Genomic DNA, 16,268 nt, shown 5'->3' with positions numbered 1-16,268 from the left:
GTAGTGATGGTGGTGGTACAGTGAACTAGAGTGGCAGCACAACACTACAGTAGTGATGGTACAGTGAACTAGAGTGGCAGCACAACACCACAGTAGTGATGGTGATGGTACAGTGAACTAGAGTGACAGCACAACACCACATTAATGATGGTGGTGTTACAGTGAACTAGAGTGGCAGCACAACACCACAGTAGTGATGGTGGTGGTACAGTGAACTAGAGTGGCAGCACAACACCACAGTAGTGATGGTGGTGGTACAGTGAACTGGAGTGGCAGCACACCATCACAGTAGTGATGGTGGTGGTACAGTGAACTAGAGTGGCAGCACAACACCACAGTAGTGATGGTACAGTGAACTAGAGAGGCAGCACAACACCACAGTAGTGATGGTGATGGTACAGTGAACTAGAGTGGTAGCACAACACCACAGTTGTGATGGTGATGGTACAGTGAACTAGAGTGGCAGCACTACACCACAGTAGTGATGGTGATGGTACAGTGAACTTGAGTGGCAGCACAACACCACAGTAGTGATGGTGATGGTACAGTGAACTAGAGTGGCAGCACAACACCACAGTAGTGATGGTACAGTGAACTAGAGTGGTAGCACAACACCACAGTAGTGATGGTGATGGTACAGTGAACTAGAGTGGCAGCACAACACCACAGTAGTGATGGTACAGTGATGGTACAGTGAACTAGAGTGGTAGCACAACACCACATTAGTGATGGTGCTGGTACAGTGAACTAGAGTAGCAGCACAATACCACAGTAGTGATGGTACAGTGAACTAGAGTGGTAGCACAACACCACAGTAGTGATGGTACAGTGAACTAGAGTGGTAGCACAACACCACAGTAGTGATGGTGATGGTACAGTGAACTAGAGTGGCAGCACAACACCACAGTAGTGATGGTGGTGGTACAGTGAACTAGAGTGGCAGGACAACACCACAGTAGTGATGGTGGTGGTACAGTGAACTAGAGTGGCAGCACAACACCACAGTAGTGATGGTACAGTGAACTAGAGTGGCAGCACAACACCACAGTAGTGATGGTACAGCGAACTAGAGTGGAAGCACAACACCACAGTAGTGATGGTGGTGGTACAGTGAACTAGAGTGGCAGCACAACACCACAGTAGTGATGGTACAGTGAACTAGAGTGGCAGCACAACACCACAGTAGTGAAGGTACAGTGAACTAGAGTGGCAGCACAACACCACAGTAGTGATGGTGATGGTACAGTGAACTAGAGTGGCAGCACAACACCACAGTAGTGATGGTACAGTGAACTAGAGAGGCAACACAACACCACAGTAGTGATGGTGATGGTACAGTGAACTAGCGTGGCAGTACAACACCACAGTAGTGATGGTGATGGTACAGTGAACTAGAGTGGTAGCTCAACAAAACAGTAGTGATGGTGGTGGTACAGTGAACTAGAGTGGCAGCACAACACCACAGTAGTGATGGTGGTGATACAGTGAACTAGAGTGGCAGCACAACACCACAGTAGTGATGGTACAGTGAACTAGAGTGGCAGCACAACACCACAGTAGTGATGGTACAGTGAACTGGAGTGGCAGTACAACACCACAGTAGTGATGGTGGTGGTACAGTGAACTAGAGAGGTAGCAAAACACCACAGTAGTGATGGTGGTGGTACAGTGAACTAGAGTGGCAGCACAACACCACAGTAGTGATGGTGGTGGTACAGTGAACTAGAGTGGCAGCACAACACGACAGTAGTGATGGTGATGGTACAGTGAACTAGAGTGGCAGCAAAACACCACAGTAGTGATGATAAAGTGAACTAGAGTGGCAGCACAACACCACAGTAGTGATGGTGATGGTACAGTGAACTAGAGAGGCAGCAAAACACCACAGTAGTGATGGTGATGGTACAGTGAACTAGAGTGACAGCACAACACCACAGTAGTGATGGTACAGTGAACTAGAGTGGCAGCACAACACCACAGTAGTGATGGTGATGGTACAGTGAACTAGAGTGGCAGCACAACACCACAGTAGTGATGGTGGTGGTACAGTGAACTAGAATGGCAGCACAACACCACAGTAGTGATGGTACAGTGAACTAGAGTGGCAGCACTACACCGCAGTAGTGATGATGGTGGTACAGTGAACTACAATGGCAGCACAACACCACAGTAGTGATGGTGATGGTACAGTGAACTAGAGTGGCAGCACACCACCACAGTAGTGATGGTGATGGTACAGTGAATTAGAGTGGCAGGAAAACACCACAGTAGTGATGGTACAGTGAACTAGAGTGGCAGCACAACACCACAGTAGTGATGGTACAGTGAACTAGAGTGGCAGCACAACACCACAGTAGTGATGGTGGTGGTACAGTGAACTAGAGAGGTAGCACAACACCACAGTAGTGATGGTGGTGGTACAGTGAACTAGAGTGGCAGCACAACACGACAGTAGTGATGGTGATGGTACAGTGAACTAGAGTGGCAGCACAACACCACAGTAGTGATGATGGTGGTACAGTGAACTAGAGTGGCAGCACAACACCACAGTAGTGATGGTGATGGTACAGTGAACTAGAGTGACAGCACAACACCACAGAAGTGATGGTGGTGGTACAGTGAACTAGAGAGGCAGCACAACAACACAGTAGTGATGGTTGTGATACAGTGAACTAGAGTGGCAGCACAACACCACAGTAGTGATGGTGGTAGTACAGTGAACTAGAGTGGCAGCACAACACCACAGTCAACCACAGTCACCTCCCTAATGTCACTGTGGTTGACTGCTGCCCTCACCACATCCAGGCCGCTCACCACATCACCGAAGACATTTAACCACTGGACACCACCATGGAGGTCCCTGGTGGTGATGGCGAACTGGGCACTCCTGGGACAACCCGGCCGCGACCTGGCCAACACAGCTCCTGCCCGGGCTGACTCCCGGTACTGCCCCTGGAGGTCAGGCAGCAGTGGGGCTCCTCCCTTACGATCATTACTCTCGTAGTCTCCGCCCCCCACACACTCCCCCGGCTCACCCTTGTCCCACACCTCCAACAGTTTAGTGTTGCGGAAGGTGTGGCCCCGCTGGCCCGTACACAACAACACAAACTGTCTGGCCAGCGGAGTGTCAGGGGTCAGCCGGATGGTGACCCGCCCTCTTGTTGACCCCGCCCACCCGAGGTCAAGGAACGCCAGGGTGCAGGAGGGCTCCAGCACGCCCACAACCTCACTCTCCTGCAGGAAATGAAATAAATCATGCTGATAACTATAACAAAATGTTATCATATTAGTTATGATAACTCAGTAAATCAGTAATGTCAGTAAGACTAGTGGGTGTAATAAAGTATCCTGGAGGGCGTGGGCGTCGGCGGGCGTGGGCTGACGCAGGAGTGGGTGGAGGTACAGCTGTCCGTCTTGTAGAGTTATCCTGGCGGAGCGGGGGCCATCTTGGTTTTCCTGGACGGCCAACACCCGGCCAGCCTCCACCAGCCTCTTGACGGGCTCCCTCATCCTGCGGAGGTCCTCAACCTGTGGACAGTGTCAGCCCCATTATCACCTGTGGTCAGTGTCAGTCCCATTATCACCAGTGGACAGTGTCAGCACCATTATCACCTGTGGTCAGTGTCAGCCCCATTATTACCTGTGGACAGTGTCAGCCCCATTATCACCTGTGGTCAGTGTCAGCCCCATTATCACCTGTGGTCAGTGTCAGTCCCATTATCACCTGTGGACAGTGTCAGCACCATTATCACCTGTGGTCAGTGTCAGTCCCATTATTACCTGTGGACAGTGTCAGCCCCATTATCACCTGTGGTCAGTGTCAGCCCCATTATCACCTGTGGACAGTGTCAGCACCATTATTACCTGTGGTCAGTGTCAGCACCATTATCACCTGTGGTCAGTGTCAGCCCCATTATTACCTGTGGACAGTGTCAGCCCCATTATCACTTGTGGTCAGTGTCAGTCCCATTATCACCTGTGGACAGTGTCAGCCCCATTATCACCTGTTGTCAGTGTCAGCCCCATTATCACCTGTGGTCAGTGTCAGCCCCATTATCACCTGTGGTCAGTGTCAGCCCCATTATCACCTGTGGTCAGTGTCAGCCCCATTATCACATGTGGTCAGTGTCAGCCCCATTATCACCTGTGGACAGTGTCAGCCCCATTATCACCTGTAGGCAGTGACAGCCCCATTATCACCTGTGGACAGTGTCAGCCCCATTATGACCTGTGGTCAGTGTCAGCCCCATTATGACCTGTGGACAGTGTCAGCCCCATTATCACCTGTGGTCAGTGTCAGCCCCATTATCACCTGTGGACAGTGTCAGCCCCATTATCACCAGTGGGCAGAGAGAGCCCCATTATCACCTGTGGTCAGTGTCAGCCCCATTATCACTTGTGATCAGCGTCAGCCCCATTATGACCTGTGGTCAGTGTCAGCCCCATTATGACCTGTGGACAGTGTCAGCCCCATTATCACCTGTGGTCAGTGTCAGCCCCATTATTACCTGTGGACAGTGTCAGCCCCATTATCACCTGTGGACAGTGTCAGCCCCATTATCACCTGTGGTCAGTGTCAGCCCCATTATGACCTGTGGTCAGTGTCAGCCCCATTATCACTAGTGGTCAGTGTCAGCCCCATTATCACCTGTGGTCAGTGTCAGCCCCATTATCACCTGTGGTCAGTGTCAGCCCCATTATCACCTGTGGTCAGTGTCAGCCCCATTATCACCAGTGGGCAGAGTCAGCCCCATTATCACCTGTGGTCACTGTCAGCCCCATTATCACCAGTAGGCAGTGTCAGCCTCATTATCACCTGTGGTCAGTGTCAGCCCCATTATCACCTGTGGTCAGTGTCAGCCCCATTATCACCTGTGGTCAGTGTCAGCCCCATTATCACCTGTGGACAGTGTCAGCCCCATTATGACCTGTGGTCAGTGTCAGCCCCATTATCACTAGTGGTCAGTGTCAGCCCCATTATGACCTGTGGTCAGTGTCAGCCCCATTATGACCTGTGGTCAGTGTCAGCCCCATTATGACCTGTGGTCAGTGTCAGCCCCATTATCACCTGTGGTCAGTGTCAGCCCCATTATGACCTGTGGTCAGTGTCAGCCCCATTATCACTAGTGGTCAGTGTCAGCCCCATTATCACCTGTGGTCAGTGTCAGCCCCATTATCACCTGTGGTCAGTGTCAGCCCCATTATGACCTGTGGTCAGTGTCAGCTCCATTATCACCTGTGGTCAGTGTCAGCCCCATTATCACCTGTGGTCACTGTCAGCCCCATTATCACCAGTGGGCAGAGTCAGCCCCATTATCACCTGTGGTCACTGTCAGCCCCATTATCACCTGTGGTCAGTGTCAGCCCCATTATCACCTGTGGTCAGTGACAGCCCCATTATGCTGGACCTGTAGCTCCAGCCCCCCCCCCTACTGGCAGGGGGTTGGTGCTGGACCTGTAGCACCAACCCCCCCCCCTCTACTGGCAGGGGGTTGGTGCTGGACCTGTAGCTCCAGCCCCCCTCAACTGGAAGGGGGGTTGTGCTAGACCTGTAGCTTCAGCCCCCCTCTACTGGCAGGGGGTTGTGCTGGACCTGTAACTTTAGCCCCCCTCTACTGGCAGGGGGGTTGGTGCTGAACCTGTAGCTCCAGTCCCCTCTACTGTCAAGAGGATGGTGCTGAACCAATAGTTCCAGCCCCCTCTACTCTCAGGGGGTTTATGCTGGACCTGTAGCTCCAACCCCCTCCCTACTGGCTGGGGGTTGGTGCTAGACCTGTAGCTCTAGCCCCCTTCTTCTGGCATGGGGTTAGTGTTGGATCTGTAGCTCCAGCCCCCCTCTACTGGCAGGGGGTTGGTTCTGGACCTGTAGCTCCAGCCCTTCAACTGGCAGGGGGTTGTTGCTGGACCTGTAGCTCCAGCCCCCCTCTACTAGAAGGGAGTTGGTGATGGACCTGTAGCTCCAGCCCTCCTCTACTGGCAGGGGGTTGGTGCTTGACCTGTAGCTCCAGCCCTCCTCTACTGGCAGGAGGTTGGTGCTGGACCTGTAGCTCCAGCCCTCCTCTACTGGCAGGGGGTTGGTGCTTGACCTGTAGCTCCAGCCCTCCTCTACTGGCAGGGGGTTGGTGCTTGACCTGTAGCTCTAGCCCTCCTCTACTGGCTGGGGTTGGTGCTTGACCTGTAGCTGCAGCCCCCTCTTCGGGCAGGGTGGGGTTGGTCCTGGACCTGTAGCTCCAGTCCCCTCTACTGGCAGGGGTTGGTGCAGGACTAGTAGTTCCAACCCCCCTCTACTGACAGGGGGTAGGTGCTGGACCTGTAGTTCCAGGCCCCCTCTACTGGAAGAGGGTTGGTGCCGGACCTGTAGCTCAAGCCCCCCTCTACTGGAAGAGGGTTGGTGCTGGATCTATAGCTCCAGCCCCCCTCTACTGGGAGGGGGTTGGTGCTTGACGTGTAGCTCCAGCCCCCCTTTACTGGCTGGGGGTTGGTGCAGGATCTGAAGCTCCAGCCCCCTTTACTGGCAGGGGGTTGGTGTTGGACCTGTAGCTCCAGCCCCACACTACTGGCAAGGAGTGGGTGCTGGACCTGTAGTTCCAGCCCCCATCTACTGGCAGGGGGTTGGTGTTGGACCTGTAGCTCCAGCCCCCCCTCTACTGGCAGGGGGTTGGTGTTGGACTTGTAGCTCCAGACCCCTCTACTGGCAGGGGGTTGGTGTGGGATCTGTAGCTCCAGCCCCCTCTACTGGCAGGATTGGGGGGGGTTGGTGCTGGACCTGTAGCTCCAGCCCCTCCCCTCTATTGGCAGGGGATTGGTGCTGGACCTGTAGCTCCAGCCCCTTTCTACTGGCAGGGGGTTGGTGCTGGACCTGAAGCTCCAGCCCCCCTCTACTAGCAGGGGGAGGGGTTGATGCTGGACCTGTAGCTCCAGCCCCCCCCCCTCTATTGGCAGGGGATTGGAGGTGGACCTGTAGCTCCAGCCCTCCTCTACTGGCAGGGGGTTGGTGCTGGACCTGTAGCTCCAGCCCCCCTCTACTGGCAGGAGGTTGGTGCTGTAGCTTTAGCTCCAGCCCTCCTCTACTGGCAGGGGAGGGGGGGGGTGGTCCTGCATCTGTAGCTAAAGCACTCCTCTACTGGCAGGGGGTTGGCCCTGGATCTGTAGCTCCAGCCCCCTTTAGTGGCAGGGGGGTTGCTGCTGAACCTATAGCTCAAGCCCCTTCCTACTAGCAGGGGGTTGGTGCTGGACCTGTAGCTCTAGCTCCCCTCTATTGGCAGGGGGTTGGCCCTGAATCTGTAGCTCCAGCACCCTCTACAGGCAGGGGGTTGGTGCTGGACCTGTAGCTCCAGGCTACCTCTAATGGCAGGGAGTTGATGCTGGACCTGTAGCTCCAGCCCCCCTCTACTGGCAGGAGGTTGGTACTGGACCTGTAGATCCAGCCCCCCTCTACTAACAGGGGGTTGAAGCTGGACCTGTAGCTCCAGCCCTCCTCTCCTGGCACCGGGTTGATGCTCGACCTGTAGCTCCAGCCCCCCCCCCCCCTTCCACTGGCAGGGGGTTGGTGCTGGACCTGTAGCTCCAGCCCCCCCCCCCTCCACTGGCAGGGGGTTGAAGCTGGACCTGTACCTCCAGCCCTCCTCTCCTGGCACCGGGTTGATGCTCGACTTGTAGCTCCAGCCCCCCCCCCTCTACTGGCAGGGGGTTGGTGCTGGACCTGTAGCTCCAGCCCCCCCCCCTCTACTGGCAGGGGGTTGGTGATGAACCTGTAGCTCCAGCCCCCTCTACTGGCAGGGGGTTGGTGCTTGACCTACAGCTCCAGCCTCCTCTACTGGCAGGGGGATGGTGCTGGACCTGTAGCTCCAGCCCCCCTCTACTGGCAGCGGGTTGATGCAGGACCTGTAGCTCCATGCCCCTCTCCAGGCAGGGGGTTCCTGCTAGACCTGAAGCTCTAGGCCCCCCCCACCTCTACTGGCAGGGGGTTGGAGATGGACCTGTAGCTCCAGCCATCCTCTATAGCCAGGGGGTTGCCCCTGAATCTGTAGCTCCACTCCGCCCTCTACTGGCAGGGGGTTGGTGCTGGACCTGTAGCTCCAGCCCCCCTCTACTGGCAGCGGGTTGATGCTGGACCTATAGCTCAAGCCCCCTCTCTACTGGCAGGGGGTTGGTGCAGGACATGTAGCTCCAGGCCTCTCTCCAGGCAGGGGGTTCCTGCTAGACCTGAAGCTCTAGGCCCCCCCCACCTCTACTGGCAGGGGGTTGGAGATGGACCTGTAGCTCCAGCCCCCCTCTACTGGCAGGGGGTTGGCCCTGAATCTGTAGCTCCAGGCCCCCTCTACTGGCAGGAGGTTGGTGCTGTAGCTGTAGCTCCAGCCCCCTCTACTGGCAAGGGGGTGGTCCTGGACCTGTAGCTCCATTCCCCCCCCCCTCCTCTATTGGCATGGGGTTGGTCCTGGACCTGTAGCTCCAGCCCCCCTCTACAGTAGTGTAAACCGGGCCATAGACCGTCCCTTTTGCTTTTTCCCACGGCCGGGCTATTTTCAACTTTTTAGACCGTCCGTTTTGCTTTTTTCCACGACCGGTCTATTTTCAACTTTTTAGACCGTCCGTTTTGCTTTTTCCCACGGCCGGGCTATTTTCAACTTTTTAGACCGTCCGTTTTGCTTTTTCCCACGGCCGGGCTATTTTCAACTTTTTAGACCGTCCGTTTTGCTTTTTCCCACGGCCGGTCTATTTTCAACGTTTTAGACCGTCCCTTTTGCTTTTTCCCACGGCCGGTCTATGGCGCCGGGCTATTTTCAACTTTTAGACCGTCCGTTTTTTCAGGGGCTGGTCTACGCACCCTGGGTTTTATACAAGTCGCTCTATGGCCCCTGCCATTTTCGCTCAAGGGGATTAAACGGCCGCCTCCAGTCATCCCCAAATTTCGTTAGCTTAGTGACCCTGCACAGGCATGTTAAAGGGGATTAAAAAGCCGGTCATTGGCCCCAGGGTTTTCTCGAATTTTCTTTCATGGCCTGACCCATGCACAGGCATAGCCAATGGTCAATGACGTCATCAACTTACCTGGGGATTAAAAGGCCGGCTCCTGGCCCCATCATATTTCGTTACCTGAGCAACCCTGCACAGGCATCGCTAATGGATAATGACGTCACCCCCGTCTTCATTTTCCCTGTATAAGTCCGTTTTCTCTTACAGTGTAATTATTCCCATTTTCAATATTTATAGCAAAGGGGGATTCAAATGCTGCCTTCTGTCAAGCCTAATGTGCAATGGCGTTAATCATTATAAGCTCGTTTTTCTCAATAAGGTATTGCCGTACTGTTTCCTATTGTCTAAGATCATTTTATAGCTAAGATTACATAATAATAACATAAGAAATGACTTCAAACCCTGTTTACAGAACCAGTATTTACCCAGGTCTTTTTCCTAAATCTTAAACTTATTCCAATTTATGTCCATTGTTTCATGTTCTGTCTAGTGTTGATAATTTTAGTAGTCTATTAATATTCCCCTTTTATCATGTCCATTCATTCACAGCTCTATCATGTCACCTCTATTTCTTTGCCTTTCTAGAGAATGTAATTTAAGCTTTGTCAATCTTTCTTCAGAAATTGCTTATTGAGCATAGGGCAAAATAAAAATGAAAACTTACTATCTTTCATTTGTATGAAAACAGTCCCCTGCCAGGCGTGGTGACTTCAATGCGATTTCAGTACTAATCCAACATTACTGTATAAACTAACAGTCCCCTGCCAGGCATGGTGACTTCAATGCAATTTCAGTAGTAATCCAATATTACTGCATAAACTCATAAATGGATATGCGCATCTCACATTCACTCAAGAACATACCTCCCTTACACCTTGCGGTAGCATATAACAAATCAAAATACTCATTCGGTGTACATATATAGGAATACTACATTCAGTAAAAGCAAGCCTCTCATGTTTCTTAAATAAGGCCTTCTGCAGTTGCCTTCTTTTTCTGACGTCATCATCCCTAATGTTGCGCAAGGCGTCAACGGGCTAAATGCGGATCCCAGGAGGTTCACACATAAGTGTGAACTCTTAATCTGGCTTAATACCTCAACTGTACTCTGTGCTTCATCAAAGTTGATATTCAGCTACAATGGCTCGTATTTTCGCTCATTGCTCATATTTTCTGATATTCATAAACCCAATCAAACCATTCTAACCTAACCTAACTTATTATATATAACAAACAAATGCATTCTACAGACCAGGTATTGTTGTTTTTGTTTGGCGACATCACGAAAAGCGACCTCAGGTATAGGGATAAGATATTGCTGGCCATTGACCAATGCGGCCTTTAGCGTTCTACTGACATATGTATTTAATGTTATTATTCAAAAATGAGTAGACTAGCCATCCCCACCTAACCTAATCAGAGGACTAAGAATATACATTTTAGTCATCCACAACTGTAATCATTATTCAGTGATAAGTTCAAAAGTATAACAGCAGCCCAAATGTCGTACTATTTAAGCAGAATCGTACATCTGGCAGCATAGCAGGTGAGCTGAACATAAGAATAAAGGTAACTGCAGAGGTCCTATTGGCCCATACGAGGCAGCTCCTATATATTTCCACCCAATCTCATTCATGTCCACCCTATGCTTAAAACAACCAAGGGATCCCACTTAAAGCATTTGTTTACAATAATAGTTTTAATAAATAGCTCTTATTCTAGTTTTATACACAACAGCAATTATGAAACCCTATAGCTAGATATTCTACTATAATCCACAAGTAGTTACCACACATCTGGCAGTACAGCGGATTAGTGGCTGTGTTCATAGGCTAGTCAACTGTCCTCACATCCATCAAATAGCTATCCAAATGTCGCACCTCAATTCATCCATCTAGCAACTCAGCTGGATGCTAGCCACTATATTCATAGGCTAATCATTTCTACACCTCAAAAAATCCTAGATTTGTTACGCAAATCAGGTAACTTGTTTCTAAACCAACAGTCGCAAATACAAGCATACATACCTACTCATACTCCACAACCTATACATTCATAGAGAATAGCCTAGTTTTTTGCCACCATTTCCCCATTAATCAGATGCAATTTATGCCATGCACACAGAAAATACAGCATCTACACACCAAATATGCCATTTATTCGCAAAATATATTATTTACACTCAAAATATGCCATCACACAAAAATATGTCATTTATAGACAAAAATATAACATTTACATGCAAAAATATGTCAGTTGGACATGAAAATGTAGCATTTACACAATACTGCATGGACACTCAGAGTATGACATTTACACAAAGTACAGTATTTTGCACAAATATATCAAAATGCTTATGCATTTAGACAATCAAAAATGCGCTTTCACTAAAATTACACAATTTCACAAACATAATTTTCACGAAATACCCACACATTGTCTCATAAACCAAAATACACTTACACCATGAAGATCTATTTTATCAGATTACAGAGCTTACACAAAATACACAATATTCACACACAAATACAGTTGCACCAGTTCCACTTCAACAAATATTAAAAACACAACTTGCATAAATGCACTATTATCACAAAAATTATTATAAAACATGGACAATTATTACACAGTTTGTGTAATTATTTTACATCTTTGCACAATTAATACAAGAAAACTTGCTATATAATTACTCAACTTGCACAATGACAATCAATACACAAAGGTATAAATAAACAATTCGTCCATATGCAATTACACAACATGCGCAATTAATACACAACTTATACAAATATTACACATCTTTCATAATTATTACACAACTTGTACAAATGCATATCTAGCACAAATACGTACAATACACAACTACCCCAAATACGAAAATACACAACTAGCATAAATACACGATTTACACAAATACAATTGCGACATTTACACAACTCGCTCAAAAATATAATCAATACACAACTTACCAAATATGAACAATACATAACTAGCACATATTCATTAAATACACAACTAAGCAATTTCCGCAAATACACATACAAAAACATATACAATTAATACATACAACTTTCACAAAACAATACACAATTTATAGAAATATAATCAATACATAATTGCAATAATCATACAACTTATGCAAAATACATAATCTGCACAATTAATACACAAGTATATTAATTGTGCTATATATGTACAAACACAACCAACTAGGTCAAACAATACACAATTTGCATGATATTTTTCTGGGTATATTTAGGACATTAATTATAATATGCTGAGTTTAACCAACTCCCCAAAAGTCAGAATTTCACATATAAAAATGGTGCATATGACTTCCTATCTCAATATATAACACATTCTTTTTCCATTAAGATATCAACATTATTAGTGCTAAACTATTCATCTAACATATGTCCACTGTTTTAATGTCTAATTAATACCTTCCTTGTTACATTCTCTCCAATCAGACCACCCATATTTATGTATTTATTCAAATCATCTAACAGACTTATTTGTTCTAGCCTTAGTTATGTTAGGGCAGGTGGGGTTAGGTGAAGTCAGTATTTTCTATGATAATTTTAGACAAATTTGCTATATCTTATCAAAATGCATCTTGTTAAAACTTAAATTCATCTAAATCTATAAAAAATATACTTCGCAAATTTGACTAAATTCAACCTAGCTAAACTAAATATGAGCATCCCATATCTTCACATACAAGCCTATGTCGCCTCTGTCCATACATTATATGAGTCTGCCATATAGCTCGAACCCCAAATAGGAAAATTTACACTATTTCATAAACATGCTAGTTCATTACCCTAAGATATTATATATGTCCTTCCCTACACGACCTCACCTAACCTGACCTGGCATAATCAAACCTAGATTTAGTTCAAGTTGGTGAAATTTAAGCTATGCCACTTTAATTCGACATAATTTATGGCAATTTCCACCAAATATACCCAAATGTTGCGTAGCATAGCACTGCCAAAGCCCATTTTCTCCTATTCCATACTACCCTACACAACCTCACCTAACCTGACCTAGGATATCCAAACCTGGATTTGGTTAAAGTTGGCGAAATTTATGCTATGCCACCTAAATATGACCTAATTTAAGGCAATTTCCACCAAATATACCCAAATGTTGTGTATCATAGCATCACCAAAGCCCATTTTTACCTACATTTTCTCCTATTCCATCCTACCCTACACAACCTCACCTAACCTATCATATCCAAACCTGGATTTGGTTAAAGTCTGCGAAATTTAAGCTATCCCACATAAATTCGACCTAATTTAAGGCAATTCCCACCAAATATCCCCAAATGTTGCGTATCACAGCACTGCCAAAGCCCATTTTTACCTACATTTTCTCCTATTCCATCCTACCCTATGCAACCTTACCTAACCTATCCTACCATATCCAAACCTAGATTTGGTTGAAGTCTGCGAAATTTAAGCTATCCCACCTAAATTCTATCTAATTTAAGGCAATTCCCACCAAATATATCCAAATGTTCTGTATCACAGCACTGCCAAAGCCCATTTTTACCTACATTTTCTCCTATTCCATCGTACCCTACGCAACCTTACCTAACCTATCCTAGCATATCCAAACCTAGATTTGGTTAAAGTCGGCGAAGTTTAAGTTATCCCATATAAATTTGACCTAATTTAAGACAATTTCCACCAAATATACCCAAAAATGTTTTGGAACATAGCACGGCCAAAGCTCATTTTAGCTGAGTTTTCACCTATTCCAACCTGCCCTAGACAACCCTACCCATTCTCTCCTGGCATATCCAAAGTCAGATTTGATTATAGATAGCAAAATTTATGCCTTTCCAACCTAAATTTTACCTAATTTAAGCCAATTTCCACCGAATATACCCAAATGTTTTTGTATCTTAGCATGGTCAAAGTTTATTTTAGCTGAGTTTTCACCTATTCCAACCTGCCCTAGACATCCCTACCCGGCCTCTCCTGGCTGGGTAGGAGAAATCTGACAGCCAAAGTCAGATTTGATTATAGTTGGCAAAATTTATGCCTTACCCACCTAAATTTTACCTAATTTATGCCAATTTCCACCGAATATACCCAAATGTTTTGTATCTTAGCATGGTCAAAGTTCATTTCACCCAAGTTTTTCACCTATTCCATCTTACCTTACACAGCCTTACCTAACCTGACCTAGCATATCCCAAGCTAGACAATGGGAAACCGTACGGCAATACCTTATTGAGAAAAACGAGCTTATAATGATTAACACCATTGCACATTAGGCTTGACAGAAGGCAGCATTTGTATCCCCCTTTGCTATAAACATTAAAAATGGGAATAAACATACTATAACAGAAAACGGACTTATTCAGGGAAGAAGAATACGGGGTGACTATTAGCAATGCCTGTGCGAAATATGATGGGGCCGGCCTTTTAATCCCCAGGTAAGTTGATGACGTCATTGACCATTAGCAATGCCCGTGCATGGCTCACCGGGCTAACGAAAAAACATGGGGCCATAACGTGTCCCTTAAATCTCACCGGGGTAACGAAAAAACATGGGGCCATAACGTGTCCCTTAAATCTCACCGGGGTAACGAAAAAACATGGGGCCATAACGTGTCCCTTAAATCTCACCGGGGTAACGAAAAAACATGGGGCCATAACGTGTCCCTTGGGAAAAGCAAAACGGACACGTTATGGCCTGGTTTACACTACTGGTGAGTGGTGACGCCTGGGTGGTGTTTGGCCGAGCTGGGTGATTGGTGACGCCTGGGTCGGTGATTGGCCGGGCTGGGTGATAGGTGACGCCTGGGTGGTGTTTGGCCGGGCTGGGTGAGTGGTGACGTCTGGGTCTGAGATTTGCTACTACCGCGGGAGTTACTCGTCAAGTAGTTAAGGTGTGTGGAGGCACTACTCGAGATGCCTCTTGTAGGGAGGTCTGGGGAAGGCTTCAGCCTGGATATTGAATGCCTTGGTCGACTTTGAGGTAGCGGTACCAGCCCAATCCTTTATTTTATATAAAAATTTAACCAGTGCCTCAAAAAAATATTCAAAATCTACCCTATCTATAGAATTTAAAATCTGCAGATTGTATCGAAATAATCGGCATAATTCAAATGCTGAATCCAGTTATCTGACACCCGACTGTAATGCTGTTTATAGTCCAGCAATCTTCCCAATACACCTGGAAGAAAAATTCAATACTCAGAATTGATATAACTAAATTCAATATTGCAACCACTATCACAAAATCTGGCCAACAAATATCATTGGTCATCGGCGTCCATCAACGTGTTTCGTCATGAACGCGTAACACAAGAATTCCAATACATGCTGAAATCTCACTGCTTCAGGAGAAGAACACTGAACTCTTCAAGTTCATTCATGTGTTCCAGTCACCATCTGTGGTCACTTTTTGCCACATGTCACTTAATTATCAAACCTAACATTCAAAATCAATGTCCAAAATGACATTCTGACAATCTTACAAATGTGTTTATTATCAATACTACTTTTAATATCACAGTTCTCAAATGAGTACGCAGCAACAAAATGTGTACATACTTCCAGCTAAGAGTATAAAGTTAATGTTGTCAACCCCTCTTGCACCAATGAATGCGGAGCAAGAAAATGACAATTATCATTTTCCAGAGCCTACGTCCTAGACACATTGCAATAACTCTCATACTAGAGAGCTCTATCTCGAGAACGGGTCCATGTGAAAAAATTGTACATTTCCACTTTAATAGAATTTCACTACTATATTTCTAGTTTTCAACATTTAGGTTTTCCAAAATTACATTCCTAGGTATTCAGAAATCTTAATTTTTTCAGAAATTGAATACAATAACAAAATAGAGCAAACATAACATTTTAACATTATTACACAACAAATGTTAAAAAAAAAATCTGTTAGACCAGTGACGTGTAGTTGATTGTAGTTTCGACGACCACAAATTTTAGAATGTGGAGAATCCTCGTCCTCTTGTACACCATTCCGGTTTCTGCTGAAGAATGATAGAACTATCCGACCAGATAGCACGACCGACAGGTGAGTCTGTGGCTGGCTGCAGCCTGCTGGGTGAACCTTGCTAAAGAGACACGGCTCAATTTTCAACTCGAGGTCACAAAACAGTAATGATGGATGAGACTGAAACAACAGGTGACCACAGTAGAACAGGACGTAGATGTACAACGGTCTCTCCCTCTCTCTCGGGACGGAAGCGGCTTCAGTGTCGTTGAGTTTATTGGAATAAGTGCACCTTAATCAAGCACCACAAT

The sequence above is a fragment of the Procambarus clarkii genome, chromosome 17 (genome assembly GCF_040958095.1).
Source record: "Procambarus clarkii isolate CNS0578487 chromosome 17, FALCON_Pclarkii_2.0, whole genome shotgun sequence".
Taxonomy (NCBI): Eukaryota; Metazoa; Arthropoda; class Malacostraca; order Decapoda; family Cambaridae; genus Procambarus; species Procambarus clarkii.
This window is presented reverse-complemented; position numbering follows the sequence as displayed.